We start from the raw sequence: 18,473 nt of genomic DNA, 5'->3' as shown, positions 1-18,473 counted from the left end.
AGATCTTCCTCAATCCTGGTATATACGTTCACTACCTGTGAATAAGATGTACGCATTGTAGTACACCATGATTCCCCCCAAAAAACATGAATCTGTTGGGATTGCTATTTCCCACCCCTAACTATCCCCTTATTCAGTTGTTTACTTCCAGCAGCCGGTTTTTCCAAAAAACTGTCTAGTTACCCCAATTTGTTGCAAAATGAATTTTATGAGACACCCAAATTGATACGTGGGAGACTTTCACTTAGTACCATGTGGTGTCACCCCATAAACTTCCAATCTCTTCAAATGTTCAGATATCAACTCCTTCCCAGAACTTCTTGCTAATTGTATAGCCTTCTTAATGGTGCAACTATTCCTTTCCACTGTTCCATTGGTTTCTGGATAATAAAATGCAGATTTTTTGTGTATTAACCCTCTTCTGTGTAAAAATTCCTGCATTTCTCTTTAAACAAACTGGACACACTGATTCAGGCAGCTCTTCTCTTGCAAACCCCTGAGATAAAAAGTCTATCACCATCTGTGAAGTGACTTCATTCACAACCATCAGTTCCGGCCACCTGGAATAAAGATCCAGCAAACCAATAATACATTAGCCCCTTGTCATTCAGAGGTCCTAAAATATCTAACTTCACTTCATTCCACACTTTCTTAGGCAAAATCCTCACTATCATGCAGTGTTCCCTTGTTTTACACACTGTGTCACTCAAACAGCACTCTTTACACTCCCTCACCTCTCTCTTCACTTCTCTATCCATTGTGGACCCCAATAATCCATTCGCAAAAGCTCTTTATACCCAATAATTCCCTGATGACCCTCATGCACCATTTTCACCAACATCCTTTTCACAGATTATGGGGGAATCAACCTGGTACCTCTAAACACAACTCCTTGTCACTTGACAATTCCACCCGCTAAATAAAGCTCAGGACACCGGTCTCAAGAAGAAGTTGGATTATTCCATAATACAGGCTCTATTCACAGCTATGGCTCCAGCTCCACCAGTGTCCCAGCCCCAAATGACCTTCCAACATTCCACAATCCATCCATCAACACCCCTGGAACCTTCTTCACCACAGATTCTGCATTCTCATATCAAGACACCACACATTCACATCATGATGGCCTGCAAGCTGGGCCTGGAGGAATTCACTTGTTGCATTGGGGACCCAGAGTCGGCTGGTGCTGATTACTAGTTGGATACATTGTATCCACTGCTATCAGGAGTGGGCCTGGGCCTCTCAGTCACTTGACATGATGTAAAATTTGATCGGGTATCTTACAGTCAAAGAAACAGCAAGAAGTGTCTGGGTCCAGGTAGCAGCGCTACTGAATGTTTTATTTCCTTGTTTCACACTCCCAAACAAGTGGTCCCTTGGCTCGCATAACCCTGTTTATTTATTTATTTTATTTATTCGTTTAAAGAGTTGTATATAGCGCTGGCTAGACCCGAAGGTATCAGAGCGCTTTACATGAGAATCAACAATGTAACAGAAAAAGATCAACAATTACACAATACATCAAAAAATAGGAAATATATTGGGAGAGGAGAGAAAGGAGAGAGAAAAGTAGTGGAGGGGGCAGGGGAGGTGAGAAAGGGAGGATAAGGGAAGAGAGAACAGGGAGAGACTAAAGGAAGTCTGTCTGAAGACTGACTGGGTAGGTGACGACCAAGGAGGGAATCCACGGCCCATCTCCCCTATAGCTAAACCAGGTAGCTCCATCGGGCATCAGACAAAATAGTTCAGTCTCAGTACATTGAGAGAGGAGAGACATAAATAGAGAGAGGATGCGGGAAGAGATGACAGGAGAGACAAAAGAAAGTCTGTTTAAAGACCGACTGGGTAGGTGACGTCCAAGGAGGGAATCCCCGGCCTGTCTCCCCTATAGCTAAACCAGGTAGCTCCATCGGGCATCAGACAAAATAGCTAGATCTCAATTGAAAGGGAAAATTCACAGATAAACAGGGTGGGGGCTAAGGGCCAGGACAGGTAAGGGCAAAGGTCGGTAGCAGGAAAATGGAAAAGAGTATTTATTTAAAGAATTTTATATAGCGCTTGCTAGACCCGAGGGTATCAGAGCGCTTAACATGGGTATCAACAATGTAACAGAAAAAGATCAACAACTACACAATACATAAAAAAATAGGCAATACATTAGGAGAGGAGAGAAAGGAGAGAGAAAAGTAGTGGAGGGGGCAGTGGAGGTGAAAAGGGGAGGATAAGGGAAGAGACAACAAAAATAGATGAACGGAAGTCTGTCTAAAGACCGACTGGGTAGGTGACGACCAAGGAGGGAATCCACGGCCCATCTCCCCTATAGCTAAACCAGGTAGCTCCATCGGGCATCAGACAGAATAGATCAGTCTCAAAACTTTGAGAGAGGAGAGAAGGAGAGAAATACATAGGGGAAGGATGTGGGAAGAGACGACAGGAGAGACGAAAGGAAGTTTGTCTAAAGACCGACTGGGTAGGTGACGTCCAAGGAGGAAATCCCCAGCCTGTCTCCCCTATAGCTAAACCAGGTAGCTCCATCGGGCATCAGACAAAATAGCTAGATCTCAATTGACAAGGGAAAATTAACAGATAAACAGGGTGGGGCCTGAGGGCCAGGACAGGTGAGGGCAAAGGTCAGAAGCATGAAAGTTGGAGAAGAGTAGAGCAGAGAAGGGTAAACCTTCTTGGCTGGAAACATCAATAAGAACTTGCCATTAAATTAGACCCCAGTGGCCATGGTTATTGGCAATACGCATTTGAAAGATGCTATGCTTGGAAAGTTTCCAGACTTTTTTTGTGAAAAATTGGGCCATTTAAAAAACTTACAACACGGAATAACAAGCATTTACAATGCAATAGGTTTCGCATTGACGTGAGTTTGAGCTATTGACATTGCAAATAACAATGCCTTTTATTATTTTATTTTTTTAAAAACATAAATAAAAGGCATTGTTATTTACAATGTCAATAGCTCAGACTTGTGTCAATGCGAGACCTATTGCATTGCATATGCTTGTTTTCATTGGAGTCTAAATGAGCATCTTAATCTGTAGCTGCACAATTATTCTGACCTAATTAGCTTGAGTGGGGGTGGGGCAGGTGGCGGTCTGCTCTCTGGGCGAACCACAACCAGGTGTGTTCTGTGCTGGAACAGAGGCACGTCAGCCGCTGCCCCGATAATTCACAGGGACATAGTTATCCGTGTAGCAGGTGCAGTGACGCCGGGGTAGACTGTAGAAAGAGCCACAGTCATCGTAAAAAGGAACCTGTTGCAGGAAGTGGAGTGAGGGGCTGCTTCCAACTTCCGGTCACATATTTCTCCGGACCCTGTACGCCCGCCCCCCACCCTGGGGCACCCAAGGGCCGTGCGGGGTGTTATGGTGCCCTTTGAAAGGTTGTTTTATATCCTACAAATATACCTGTTTTTTTTTTACATAACCGCGTTATTGTAAATATAAAAACACTAATCAGAGGAACCCTCGCATCAAAATCTCCCAGAACCATTTGTGGAAAAATAGATGCCCGTGATGCCTTCACCTGTGGTATTCTCCTTTGAATCGCTAAACTCGCCCCATTTAACATAAAAGAAATACGGGAGCACAAACCTCTATCAAAGCAGGGGGGGGAGGTCAGATTGACATGGTGTTCATCTAACAATGTGTCCACTGTATGGTCAGGTGAAGTGTAATAAATTAGTAAAATGACAACTCAAGGGGAGCCGAAAAAGTCTGCATTCTTTCAAACCCAAGAAGGCAGCAACTGGCTCTGAGCCAAGAAAAAATGGAAAACTAACAGATTTAAAGAGAAAAAAATGTGAGGGGAGGCGCTGAAACTGAGCGCACAATATCAGTGTCATGGAGGGGCAGAGATTAGGCCGGTTGGTTTCGGACTGTTGTTTTGGCGTCCCACGGAGATGATGTTGGCACAGGGGATAGCGGGCGAGGCCCGGCTGCTGCCAAGCACGCTGGGGTAGAAAGGAGCCTGGGCACCGGGAGAGATGAGGCCACGGGTCGTGCCAAGGGCACCCAGTGTCCATAGGGAAGAAGCGTGAACTTATTTTGCGGCCTCTGACTGTTGCAGTGCTCCAGATTTACTACCGGATTTCTAGAGTATGGCGGGAGTTCAGGAGTGCAACTAAAGCAAAGCACTATATGTGCATTGGGTTCTGGGGGGGGGATTTCTTCATACACGACTTATATGTAACACCGAATCACTACATCTATCTATCATTTCGATAAACTATGTTTATCTGACAGGATCGCAGCTCTTCACGCACTGTGAACACCAGGTCACTTTTACCAATATTAAGCGTAACTTTTAGCCAACTCGATAGTACTTTATTAGTTGTGAAGGATGAAAGACTGAACCTACCCCGCCCGGATTCCAACCAGTGGTCGGTCATACGCAAAGACAGATGCCCCACATTCGACTGACGCCCCACCAAGCAATATGTCCCTAAGTGACCTGTGTGCTATACTGCTCGCTCGGGGAACTCTTCAAGAAGCAGGGACAAATCTGCGTAATTGCTCTGCAGCTAATCAAGTGCCGGTTGGCGGCAGTACAGCCGATGGCAAGGTTAGGCCGCGAAACCGAAACCACGGTTGTAGAGCAGGAGACGCCGTCGCCGTGCGCATGCACGTTGCCTATACCTGAGCAAGCTGTGATGAGAAGACACGCCGAGCCGAGGTAGGGGATGTGTGTGTGTAAGCGCCGGGGGGCGGGGGGGTTCTGTATGTATGTGTGTGTGTGAGTGCATGTGTGGGTATATGCACGGCTGCAGGGGGGGTGAGGGGGTTCTCTGTGTGTGTGTGTGTGCGTGTGTGTATGCGCGGCGGCGGGGGGTTCTCTATGTGTGTGTGTGCGTGTGTGTGTGTATGCGCGGCGGGGTGGGGGGGTTCTCTATGTGTGTGTGTGTAAATGTGTGTATGCGTGGTGGCGGGGGGGTCTGTATGTGTGTGTGTGCGTGCGTGTGAGTCTGCTTCCAAGGAGCCATGGGAGACAGGAAGCGCTCGTGACCTGATCCGTTTACTCGCGCGTGCACATCACTTGTCTCCTGTCTCCCTTGACTCCTTGAAAGCAGAAATGATTACAATAGAGTCTCGCAGCGACGATCGCTTTGCGATCGCTTCGCAGTGCGAAACCTAAAAAAGATGCCTGGCGAGTGCATTGCTTATCACATCGTAAGTGCCAGATTATTAATATGGCTTTGACTACCTTATCTTTATCATCATGCTCTAAATTACAAAAAATGCATATTTGTATTTAAAGTAACCCAAGTCTTCACTTTGCCCTCTTTCATCCTCTACGATAAATAATAATAAACTACTTGATGTAAAATAATATTTGTGGATCGATCTAAGATTGCAAACCCACCTCCAGCAAGGCATATTTCAAGGACATTTGTTTCTCTGTTTTGTATATTCTTTTACCTGTCTCTACTTATGTGCAAGGCTGCAAATAAACCGAGAAACAGAAGGCATCAAACAGGCTGAAGCTAAGACAAGATTGACTATACAATAGAAAACCTTTCTTCCCAAAGCCTTGCTACACATCTTTGAAATCTCAAACTTAGCCATCACAATGGAGTCCTGTCTACAGGCAGAGCTGACTTTTCTTTATCGCCACTTAAAATCTAATTAATCCATATTGAAGCACAATGATTTCTGTTGTGTTTTAAGACGCAGGGTCATAGAGCCCTCTTTGTTCGACCACGGGGTTGTAATCATCAGCCATTGGGATATAATTTTACTGGGCAAATTGAAAGGCAACGACTCCAGTCCTTATCACTGCCTCCGCTCGCCGTGCCAGCAGAGTCCTCCGGTCTCTGAATGAAACCCTATATTCTTGGTGAACACACATCATGGTCAGGGCATGCAGAGGGTCAATATGCGGTAGGTTCATATTCTGAGCAGCACAGGCAGACGCTCATCACAGCACCATCAGCCGCTACAGCATACCTGACCTTGCTGCGATCCAGCTGGACAGAAGACCCAGGTCTGCTCAGAGACACTTCCTAGCCATGACTATGGCCAGACGGACATTGGCACAGTTGGCAGGAGTTGTGCTTGCACTGATCGGATGGGTAATAACCTGTGTCACCATTTACGTGCCCCTGTGGAAGAACCTTAACCTGGAACTGAATGAGCTCGAGTTCTGGACTATGGGGCTCTGGCAGGTCTACGTGGTGCAGGAGGAGGTTGGCATGGAGTGCAAGGATTACGACTCCTTCTTGGCAGTGCCTTATGACCTTCGAGTGTCCAGGATTCTAATGTTTCTGTCCAATGGGGTGGGGGCGCTCGGCCTCCTGGTATCAAGCTTCGGCTTGGACGGTTTGAAGATTGGAGAAGAGAAGCGTGACTTAAAAAAGCGGCTGCTCCTTCTTGGCGGGGTTCTGTTTTGGATTTCGGGGCCGACTACCTTAGTCCCAGTGTCTTGGGCGACCTACATCACAGTGCAGGAGTTTTAGGACGAGGACATGCCTGAGATTGTTCCAAGGTGGGAGTTTGGAGAAGCAATGTTCATGGGTTGGTTTGGAGCCTTTTTCCTTGTACTTCGCGGGTCGTGGCTGATTTGCATCACTTGTTACACCCAGACCCGGTCTTCCCCTGTGCACTATGCGCCCACAGTACAGCAAGTACAGTGTCCTTACTTGGAAACTGGGGGCCAGATGTAGCTCGCCAAATACCGGTCGGTAACGGCCGATTTCGGCCGTTACCGACCGGTATTTGGGATTTGTAATGTAGGGGGCCATTGATTTACAGAATCGGTAATTTTACCGATTCGGTAAATATACAGAGTCGGTAAAATACCGAATCGGTATATTTACCGATTCTGTAAATCAATATGTAGGTGGCACTGTAATCAGTGCTACAGGCCCTTACCGAATCGTTATTTAGCATGGAATACTATTCCATGGTAAATAACGAATTCCTGTGTACATGCACATCTGTGCATGTACACCTGTGCCATGTGGCACACAGACATGCCCTAAGGGCATGTATGTGTGTCACATGGCACACAAGCCAGAAACAGGGGTGAAACACGGTGTCAAAGTGACACCCTGTCCCCCTTGTAAATTCGGTATTTTTACCGATTCGGTAATTACCGATTCGGTATCTGCCATTGAATCCTATGGGCTTCAAGGCCCATGGGAATCAATGACAAATACAGATTCTGTAATTACAGAATCGGTAAATACCGTATCATACCGATTCGGTATTTGTTACCGAATTTCTACCTACATTTGAATTACCGATTCATTAATACCGAATCGGTAAAATTCGGTATTTATGAATCGGTAATTCACATTTACCTACATCTAGGGCTGGGTACCCAGACCTGAAAATCTGAAGACATTAGTGAAAATCTTACTGTCGGGTGGAAAACTGTGATGTGAACATAAAACCAGATATGTCTCGTGGGATTATGTCAAATAGGATGCACAAGCTAAACTGCCGCATAATGCATGAGAAAGTGTGAGTTTCTATTGACAAGCCTTCATGACACATTCAAGGTCAACTTTTAACATTTCATATCAATTAGTGACAGGCTCTAGTTATAGAAGCCCTTACAAAACTAGTTAGAAATTGAAACGACTACATTTTGAGACCCTGAGGTCCATCAAACGTCAATACTTTCACATCTAAAGAACTTGTCTGACTCTAGCATCCTTCTCAGAGTCAAGTTGTGTCCCACATTAGTGTGATTCGTTGTAATGCATTTTCTGCACACTTCCACTGCCAGCTGAAATGTTATTTGAAAAGTAAATCTAATGTACTGTCCACAAACTTAACATTGATTTTATCTTGACCATGTCATCATACTTTGCATGTGTTTCATTTCGCAAGCATTTTTCATTTTGCTATCACTACATATCATTATCAGCCTGATTCATCAACGGGCCGTTTTGCGAGCCCCTAATAGCGATTCATAGCGAATCGCTATTCAGGACTCGCAAAACGGTATTCATGTATGAATTGCTAAATAAATAGCGATTCCTACATGTTCTTTATTTGCGAGTAGCAATTTGCTACTCGCAAATAAGGAATAACTCCCCATTCATTCCTATGGGCCAAAAGGCCCATTGGAATGAATGGGGACTATCCCTTATTTGCGAGTAGCAATTTGCTACTTGCAAATAAGATAGCGATTTAAAGGGTGCCAGGGGTGTCCAAAGGACACCCTGTAGCACCCCTTAAATGCACATTTGAACAGGTGTTGCGCACACACATGTCCAAAGGACATGTGTGTGTGTAACATGCAAAAGAAAAAAATGCACTAAAGTGCTTTTTACACTATTTTCGCAATTTACCACCAAGTCAGACTTGGTGGTAAATTGCGACCAAATATTGCGATTTCGCAATTTCTAATTGGTTGATGAATTGCATTTAAGGAATCTCTATTAGAGATTCCTTAAATCCAATTCCTCGCAAATATGCGATTTCGGTAATAGTGATTTTTGCATTTGGGATGATGAATCCCAAATGCAAAAATCGCACTCGCAAAGGGCCAGATTCTCAGAATCTGGCCCTTTGCGAGCGCAAATCAGCTTGATGAATCAGGCTGTATATTCCTTAATTTCCTTGTTTACTATGTTTTCTGTGCCACTGTACATTGATGTGTACAGATTTTATTTCTGTGAAACTTACTCAGCAATCTGAATCACCCTCAAGGAAATGACTTTCAGCAATGCTTGCTTGCATGAAACTGGCAAAGCACAAGGAAGAAATCACATTTCATTTGGGGGTAACGTTCATATCTCCCAGACTCGGCCATCTCTCTCACCTGTGTTGGGTGTCCCAGTAGCAGTTCAATGCATAGCAAATAAATACAGGAAACTCAGAACAAGCGGAAGATGGAGGCACGGAAATGACTTGTTCTTTAGTTCTTGCCCTGTGAGACAGTGCACGCTTATCAGCAGAGAAATAAGGTTGTAATTTGTGAAACAAGATTAAGTTGTCCTAATGTTGAAGCACAAAACCCAACCTGTCATACTTGCATGTACTGTGCATTTTGTGCACAGCAAATACCTGAAATCTTTGAGTGATCTTATTTCAGTACTGTATGTGAAAGGCTGCGTGGGCAATTAAAATGTCAGAACAAATTACATTTGACACTTTACAAAGTTTGTTGGCATGTTTTTGTCTTTTGTGAGTCATGCAAGCACTTTCTCAAAGAGCCATCGTGCAGGGCCAGATAAGTACTAATGTCTACCGATTCGTTATGGAATTGATGAAAAACACATCAGCTAATGATGTCATTTGATTTGGGAAGCCTAACCAGGTCTTTTGAAATATATTTATGACGACTATAGGTTTTTGGGGTCGATGGAAGAAACGTTTTCCCCCAGAGTTTACTGCTTTGCCCGTCTACAGAATAATGCGCATAGTACTGTTTTTTGCAAGGGCGGTATCCTTCTGTACTCCAGATTGTGAGCAGTGCCCCACTTTAAATATGACCTGCTTTCTGGGCTCAGTGGTTCTAGAGGCAAAGGAGCCGATTCACAAACAATTATTGAGTTTGGGAAGCAGACCTAAAGAAGCACTTTTCTGCCCACTCTTAAATGCCATTGTGAATAAGTCCCAAAACGTCCAATTTCCTATTAGTAAAATTAAAAAGCGATACCAGTCTTTTCTATTTGTACTAGTGTGGATGAATGCTTTTTTAATAATCGCATTACGCTCAGGAATTACTTCAGTACTACTTTACATACAGGAGTACTGCTTCAGTACTACTTTACATGCAGGAGTACTGCTTTAATACTAATTTACACACACCATAATGCTTTTGTGCACGGGGGCAGCACTTCTTCCACACCTCGTGCGAGAAAAGGGAGACAAGACTGGTGCTGCAGAACAGGACTGATTAAGTAAACTTTCCTCTAGCACAATATAATTTTTCACTGACATTTGCACCGACCGCCTGCGTGGTGAAACATCGATACAAACTCCTCTGCAGCGGTGCCAAGATTCCTGTGGTCAGACTCTTTGTGCCGGGCTGCCCGCGGAGAGCAGCGCAGCAGTCCTTTGCCTGTGTTTTACACCTCAGCACTCAGCACTATTCTAGTCAGGTGTTAGTTACATAAAGGCGTGTGACAGCCTTTGCCATTTTTGCGTGACCTGCGCGTCTCTGTTCTGTGTCCTTGTGACGTGCCCCTGCTTATCTTTGTCTCTTAACTGAGCACTAAATTAAGGTGTACGCCTTATTTTAGAGCTCAATTGCGAGGCGCTAAACAGCTCAAGACAGGCCCCAATAACTGACGGTCATCTTGGCTTCAGGACTTACAAGTGATTGCGTTCATTCCCTATCTGTTGCATTACAAATTTTTATCTTTTTTACTTATGGGAATATTAACAGTTGTTGCCCGCTTTCCTGCAATCGAAAAAACTCTTTTTTTTAGTACCAAGGGCAGGTATCTAAGCACCTCTTACCGGTACTCTATCGTTCCAGTTTGCGCTGAGGGGAGGAGGCTGAAGGCCACGAGGGAATTGCTCTGCAGGTAATCAAGTGCCGCTTGACGGCAGTACAGCCAATGGCAAATTTAGGCCGCGAAACCGAAACCACGGTTGTAGCGCAGGAGACGCCGTCGCCGTGCGAGTGCACGTTGGCTGTCCCTGCGCAAGCTGTGATGAGAAGACACGCCGAGCCGATGTAGGGGATGTGTGTGTGTAAGCACCGGGGGGCCGGGGGTTCTGTATGTATGTGTGTGTGTGTGTGTGTGTGCATGCGTGTGTGTTTGCGCGGCTGCGGGGGGTTGGGGGTTCTCTATGTGTGTGTGTGTGCGTGTGTGTATACGCGGCTGTGGGGTGAGTGGGGGGTTCTCTATGTGTGTGTGTGGGTGCGTGTGTGTATGCGCGGCGGTGGGGGAGTTCTCTATGTGTGTGTGTGCGTGCGTGTGTGTATGCATGGCGGCGGGGGGTCTGTATGTGTGTGTTTGCGTGCGTGTGAGTCTGCTTCCAAGGAGCCATGGGAGACAGGAAGCGTGCGTGACCTGATCCGTTTACGCGCGCATGCACATCCCTTGTCTCCTGTCTCCCTTGGCTCCTTGAAAGCAGAAATGATTACAATAGAGTTTTGCAGCGACGATCGCTTCGCGATCGGTTCGCAGTGCGAAACCTAATTAAAAAAAGAATGCAATGCCTGTGGTACATAAAGTTGAAAACATTCCTAATTTAATGCGTTTGTCTTTTGGAAAATGAATTGAACAAATTAGTTTTGCAAGGTGTAATCGAGCCCATTGAGAGTTTGCTTTGGCTTGCCCCCATTGTCCTTGCACAGAAGGCGGGCGGGAAAGGTATCCATTTGTATGTGGACCTCAAAGATCTAAACAACAGCATATGGGTCGACAGGTTTCCCCTGCCAAAGAATAATGACAAGTATGATTGGTAATGCAAGATACTTAAGCGTGCTTGATCTTTCCTCAGCTTATCATCAAACTGAACCTCACCCTGAATCCAAATCCCTTCATTCATCACGCCGTTTGGTGCCTTTCAGTTCCGCAGAATGCCTTTTAGTCTGGCATCTGCGGCAGCTGTCTTTCAAAGAGTGATGCATCAGTTGTTGAACGATATTGAACGAATGTATGACGTTACAACACATACATTTACAATGCATGCACTTACAATGCAGTTTTTACATCGCAACATCCACTACAACGAATTCCATTACATCGCAATAAACTACATCGCATATTAAAAAACGACCTTTACAACGCATTCCTTTATGTCGCATACTACCTTTACAACGCATACCATTACAACACATACCATTACATTGCATTTAAGGTAAGTATTGGATGGTATAGGGGTAAAAATTACTATTCTAACTCCAGGGGTGCAACAGTAGGGTAAGTGTTGGATAGTGTAGGGGTAAAAGTTACTATTCTAACTCCAGGGGGAGCAACAGTAGGGTAAGTGTTGGATAGTGTAGAGGTTACAATTACTATTCTAACTCCAGGGGGTGCAACAATAGGGTAAGTGTTGGATAGATAGTGTAGGGGTACTGTGCACTGTAATGGTATGCGTTGTAATGGTATGCATTGTAATGCCTGCATTGTAGTGACATGCAATGTAGTGTCATGCGTTGTAATGGTATGCGTTGTAATACGTGCATTGCAGTGACATGCATTGTAAAGGATGTTGCGATGTAATGACTGCATTGTAAGTGTAGTGCGATGTAATGACTGCGTTGTAAAGGCTGTTTCCCATATTGAACATGTTCCTTATTTCCAAGATGGCGTGTTGAATCTAGGTGATTCAGTCAGTAGTCATAATGTCACTTTTGATGCTGTTCCTAATACTCTGAAGAATGTGAGTTTGACCATTAAAGCAGACAAGTGCAGTTTTTGTGTTCAATCTATGAATGACTTGGGTCACAACATTTCCAAAAACGGAATTAAACCAAAAGATGGCTTACTGGTTGCAGTCAAAGAGGCACCCCCATCAACGAATATGGAGGAACTCAAATCGTTTTTGGGGTTAGCAGAGTATACGGCGAAATACGTGAAGGATTTTGCTGACCACACTGCGCCCATAAGGCATCTTTTAAAAAATGGTGTATGCTTTGAGTGGGATAGAAATTGTAGAAAAGCCTTCGATTCGGTTAAGTGAGACATATTGGGGGCTCCTCATTTAGGAAATTTTGACACAAAAAGGAAATCCATTCTTTCCACAGATGCTAGTGGGAAGGCGGTAGGAGCATCCCTGGTGCAAGTGGTGGAAGGCAAAAAAAGAGTCAGCGTTTGCCTCAAGGTTGCTAAAGTATATTACTCAATGATTGAAAGGGAGGCCCTGGCTTGTTATTGGGCTATAACACATTTTAGATTTTTCTTATGGGGTCTACCTTTTACCCTGAGGTCTGATCATAGGCCACTAATGTACATTTTATCCACTAAAGGTAAAACGCATGCCACCCCTCGAATAGCTAAGTAGATTTTAGGCTTAGAGGGTTATAACTTCAAAGTTTACTTTGTACCGGGAAAAAGAATCTAGTGGCCGATTGCCTTTCTCAGTTACCTTGCAGAGGGGAAGATGAGGAAAAGTTTAGCTGTACTTATGATTCTGTGTTGCAAGTGACTTCCCAGTATGACTAAAGAAGAGTGGAAAGAGTTGTCTAAAAAAATAAATCTAAAAAAATGTGGACATTTTGGGCCCGATTCACAGAACTAACTTAAGACAAAATCCTAAACTTACTACTTTTGGTATTCACAGAAGTTAAGATTTTGTCTTAAGACAGACTTAAGACAAAATCCAAATTTAAGTCTGTCTTAAGTCTGTCTTAAGACAAACTTAAGACAAAATGCTAACTTCTGTGAATACCAAAAGTAGTAAGTTTAGGATTTTGTCTTAAGTTAGTTCTGTGAAGCGGACCTTTTATCTTTGAAAGATAACATTTTACATGGGTGACAGCCCAAACCCAACAGCCCTTATAAAAAGTTAATTGCATGTCCCAGAATGCAGCAGGGTGTTAGTTGAAAAAGCTGTGACTGGCTTAAGGTGTCACATATGATAGGTATACTTTTCAAAGGTATGCAGAACAACAGCTAACCTGTCAGGTCTTAATGGTGCCAGACGTGTTGCAGCAAATGGTACAGATAAACTGAGCTCTTCACAGAACAAGAGAATGGTATATGCCCTGACTTGTGTTAATCTCGTACTGTCAATAAAAGAGACATCATTTTCATAAGAACTTCTTGTGCATTGCCTAAGCTTCAATGTTTTTTCTAGACCTTAACATTGTGCAGGAGGTGGTAATATCTTATATTTATTAAATCATATGAACGTACCTATTTTGGTTTACCCGGTGAAACATTTCACACAAAGTGGCACACAAGAAGCATTGAAATGTCACACATACCCACACTGAAACTGTGGAAATGTCACACATAAGCAAACTGAAATGTTGGCAGCAAGCTGAGTAGTGATACATGTTGCTAGGCACCTCCTCCCACCTCCTCGTATTCTAAAACAAAGATATAAACAAAACACTGCAAAGGGTATTCCAATGGTTTGAAACATTTTACTGCAGAAAGGACACTCAAGTGCAGCTCAATGAGGAACATCTCATGTAAAAGTGTGTTCTTACGCGCGTCCCTCCGAGGGACTCTTTGGTGTCTAAGCCGACGGTTATAGTGATCAGACGTTGTCTGCGGATTCTCCCTATAATACCCAATTTCCTAAACTCTCTGCCCATCAACTTGACGTAACTTCCAACACAGCTTGAACCATGAAAATAGGTTTATTCAGAGAAGACAGCTTAAACAACCACAACTGGCAGAAACTCTCCCAACCGTTTTGCACGCGTGGGTTTGTATCCCATCCTCGTCGCCAAATTGTGAAGTAACTTCCAGCACAGCTTGAACCATGAAAGTAGGTTTATTCAGAGAAGACAGGTTAAACAACCACACGTGGCAGAAACCTTTCCATAACTCTCCCAACCGCCTGTGTGTAACCTCTCTAGTGTAGAATGCAAAATGACATTCTAATACCATAGGAACACCACACAACTCTTCTGCAGTTGCTATGGTAGCATGCTTCCTATTAGACAGGCGAAATAGTTCCACCAGCAATCCATGCTTAACCCCATAGTTTTGCAGCCAAAGAAAGACGAGACAGCACCTGCACTCCAAAATACTCCTCGGTATCAAGATCATTTCTCCTTTTTTGTACAGAGCTTACAAATAAAACTAACTGGGTGGCCCATCAAAAACTTTAAAAAACAAAAAACCCCACATGCGTGATAAACTTACAAGACAGCTACCCATTGTCTACTAGCACGCCCCCCTCCCCTATGAAGTTTCAGTAGATTAAACTACACTTCCCTTACTACTCGGGTTATTAACCATACAATAAAACTAATTTGTGAGTTGAGCAACTGCAGTGTTGCAGGCTTCCAATAAAAAAACTCCTATAATTTTAAGTAAATAAAGTAGCAGTTTATTAACTTACCCACACGTTGGCTAAAAATTTAAAATTATAACACACAAAAAGAGAGAAAAAGGGGCCTTAGTGGGCTCACGCCTGCTCTTGTTCACAAAATCACAACTCCAAGAAATGAAGTCACGCCCTAGGTGTACAAATACAAAATCATACAAGAGCAAGCAGAAAGGGCTAGACTGATTCAGGCGTGTCACAGCCACAGGCACAGTTTTATCAGGAGGAGTGCTATGAAAAGTAGGGGCATATTATCAAGAACGGAGATAAAATGATTGCCGCTTTAGCGGTAGGAAACTGCCGCTAAAGCGGCAATAATGGCCTTGATAATATGTCCTTGTGAATTCCCATAGCAGCCCAGGTTCTGTTGTTAACCTTGGCTTCTATGGGAATTCACAAGGGCATATTATCAAGCCCATTATCGCCGCTTTAGCGCCAGTTTCCTGCCGCTAAAGTTGTGATAATTGTATCGCCGTTCTTGATAATATGCCCCGTAGTTCCTTGTCTACTGCGTACAGACTTCCTCGTCATGTGCATGCCCCTACTTTTCCTGCCCGTAGTCAAAGCGATGAAGCATGCAGTGGGTGTGCACGGTGGGGGTCCACAATTCCAGGATCCGGTAACTTTGGAAGGCACCCTGCCTTTCTTGACTCTAAGCTTCAAGAAAATATCTGAATACTTCATTTGCAAATGTTTACTTTGACTTTGTTCAGGCATGTTGCTTTGTGCTCAAAGAACAGGCTGTATGTTTGAGCAAAGACATTTTTTTTTATCAGTGCCAATTTATGTAATTATGTGAATTCACTATAAACATATGGGTATTGCAAACATTACTACATTTGTGTTAGCATGTAATTTGAGGGGCAGTCCTGCAATCAGCAATTTTCATTGGATTTATATAGCACTGAATTTCGCTAGCTAGAGGCCAAAACACTTTTCTGATAGCCCTTGTGTGTAGCATTTATATGGATGGATAAAGCGAGACCCAGCCAGAGGTATGATCGCAGCCATTGGAATTATGCGGCAAGGAAGGACCAAAATTGTGTGCCAATAAAATGTAATGGATGCGGTGTATCACATTCTGTGATAGTATTGGTTCATTATTTGGTAATTTTCATGCTTGTGAACAGAGTATAGACAAACGTTTGATCTAATTAGTCCCAGTTTAAAAGTCAAATACAGCAATCAGCATCTGGAAGGTGGCTAGTCAGTCTTTGTAAATGACCCTTGGCTTCACAACACTTGTCACTGTGTTTTTAATAACTTTTGATCCATTTAAGATAGAACTTTTTTTGCTAAAATCTACAAATTATGCGGCAGATGATGGACTGTATGCAAAATGCGGCATATCCATCATAATGAGAAAAAGGGCACGGACGCAGAATCACATTATTCCCATGGTTCTTGGTATTATTAAATGGCCCACTGAGATTTCTGCTCAAATGAACAAGCTTAAAATGTTTTTTATACCTCGTGAACAGTTCACTGGATAAGGTGAAGGCAATCTCAGCTCACTGTGTGCCGCCTTCTGTGTAAAGGCTCCTGCATTTCTCTTTTAACAAGTTGGACACACTGATTCAGGCAGCCCTTCTCTTGCAAACCCCTGAGATAAAAGGTCTATCACCTTCTGTGAAGTGACTTCATTCACAACCATCAGTTCCTGCTACCTAAAATAAAGATCCAGCAAAGCAATCATACATTAGCACCTTTTCATCCAGAGGTCCTAAAATATCAAACTTCACTTCATTCCACGCTTTCTTAGGCAAAATCCTCACTATCATGCAGTGTTCCCTTGTTTTACACACTGTGTCACTCAGACAGCACTCTTTCCACTCCCTCACCTCTCTCTTCACTTCTCTATCCATTGCGGACCCCAATAATCCATTTGCAAAATCTCTTTTTATCTGGAAATTCCTTGATGACCCTCATGCACCATTTTCACCAACATCCTTTTCACCGATTCTGGGGGAATCAACCTAGTACCTCTAAACACAACTCCTTGTCACTTGACAATCCCACCCGCTAAATAAAGCGCAGGACAACCATCTCAAGAAGAAGTTGGATTATTCCATAATGCAGCCTCTATTCACAGCTATGGCTCCAGCTCCACCAGTGTTTCAGCCCCAAATGACCTTCCAACATTCCACAATCCATCCATCAACACCACTGGAACCTTTTTTACCACAGATTCTGCATTCTCATATCAAGATACCACACATTCACATCATGATGGCCTGTAAGCTGGGCCTGGAGGAATTCACTTGTTGCATTGGGGACCCGGAGTCGGCTGGCGCAGTCCTTGATATCTAGTTGGATACATTGTATCCACTGCTATCAGGAGTTGGCCTGGGCCTCTCAGTCCCTTGACATGATGTAACATTTGATCATTGGGTACCTTACAGTCAAAGAAACAGCAAGAAGTGTCTTGGTCTTGGTAGTAGCACTAGTGAATGTTTTATTTCCTTGTGGCACACCCTCAAACAAGTGGTTCCTTGGCTCGCATAACCCTGTGGACAATGAGGTAATTGGCATCTGCATGCAAAAACATCAGATGATAGACAGAATGCTGAACAAATCAAACAGTAAAATCTTCTTGGCTGGAAACATCAATAAGAACTTGCCATTAAATTAGACCCCAGTGGCCATGGTTATTGGCAATACGCATTTGGAAGATGCCATGCTTGGAAAGTTTCCAGACTTTTTTTGTGAAAAATTGGGCCATTTAAAAAACTTACAACACAGAATAATTAAAAAAAGAATGCAATGCCTGTGGTACATAAAGTTGTAAACATTCCTAATTTAATGCGTCTGGCCTTTGGAAAATGAATTGAACAAATTAGTTTCACAAGGTGTAATCGAGCCTATTGAGAGTTCGCTTTGGCTTGCCCCCATTGTCTTCGCACAGAAGACGGGCAGGAATTGTATCCATTTCTATGTGGACCTCAAAGATCTAAACAACAGCATATGGGTCGACAGGTTTCCCCTGCCAAAGATTAATGACATGATAAGTATGGTTGGAAATGCAAGATACTTAAGCGTGCTTGATCTTTCCTCAGCTTATCATCAAACTGAACCCCACCCTGAATCCAAATCCCTTATGTCATTCATCACGCCGTTTGGTGCCTTTCAGTTCCACAGAATGCCTTTTAGTCTGGCATCTGTGGCACCAGTCTTTCAAAGAGTGATGCATCAGTTGTTGAACGATATTGAACATGTTCCTTATTTCCCAGATGACATGTTGATTCTTGGTGATTCAGTCAGTAGTCATAATGTCACTTTGGATGCTGTTCCTAATACCCTGAAGAATCTGGGTTGACCATTAAGGCAGACAAGTGCAGTTTGTGTGTTCAATCTGTGAATTACTTGGGTCACAACTTTTCCAAAAACTGAATTAAACCAAAAGATGACTTACTCGTTGCAGTCAAAGAGGCACCCCCACCAACAAATAAGGATTCTTTCCACAGATGCTTGTGATAAGGGGATAGGAGCATCCCTGATACAAGTGGTGGAAGGCAAAGAAAGAGTTAGTGTTTGCCTCAAGGTTGC

The 18,473-nt window shown here is 43.6% G+C and overlaps 1 protein-coding gene and 1 pseudogene across 1 annotated transcript in view; both read left to right on the top strand.

Annotated features, from left to right (window-relative positions):
- LOC144791152 (dehydrogenase/reductase SDR family member 4-like) overlaps positions 1–18,473 on the top strand; it is a 200,375-nt gene that overhangs the window by 112,285 nt on the left and 69,617 nt on the right. The gene's annotated exons all lie outside the window — the stretch shown is intronic.
- On the top strand, positions 6,017–6,670 carry LOC144791984 (claudin-24-like; annotated as a pseudogene).

Source organism: Lissotriton helveticus, chromosome 11, assembly GCF_964261635.1.
Source record: "Lissotriton helveticus chromosome 11, aLisHel1.1, whole genome shotgun sequence".
NCBI lineage: Eukaryota > Metazoa > Chordata > Amphibia > Caudata > Salamandridae > Lissotriton > Lissotriton helveticus.
The sequence above is the reverse complement of the archived record's forward strand: the minus strand, read 5'-3'. Positions and strand labels throughout refer to the sequence as shown.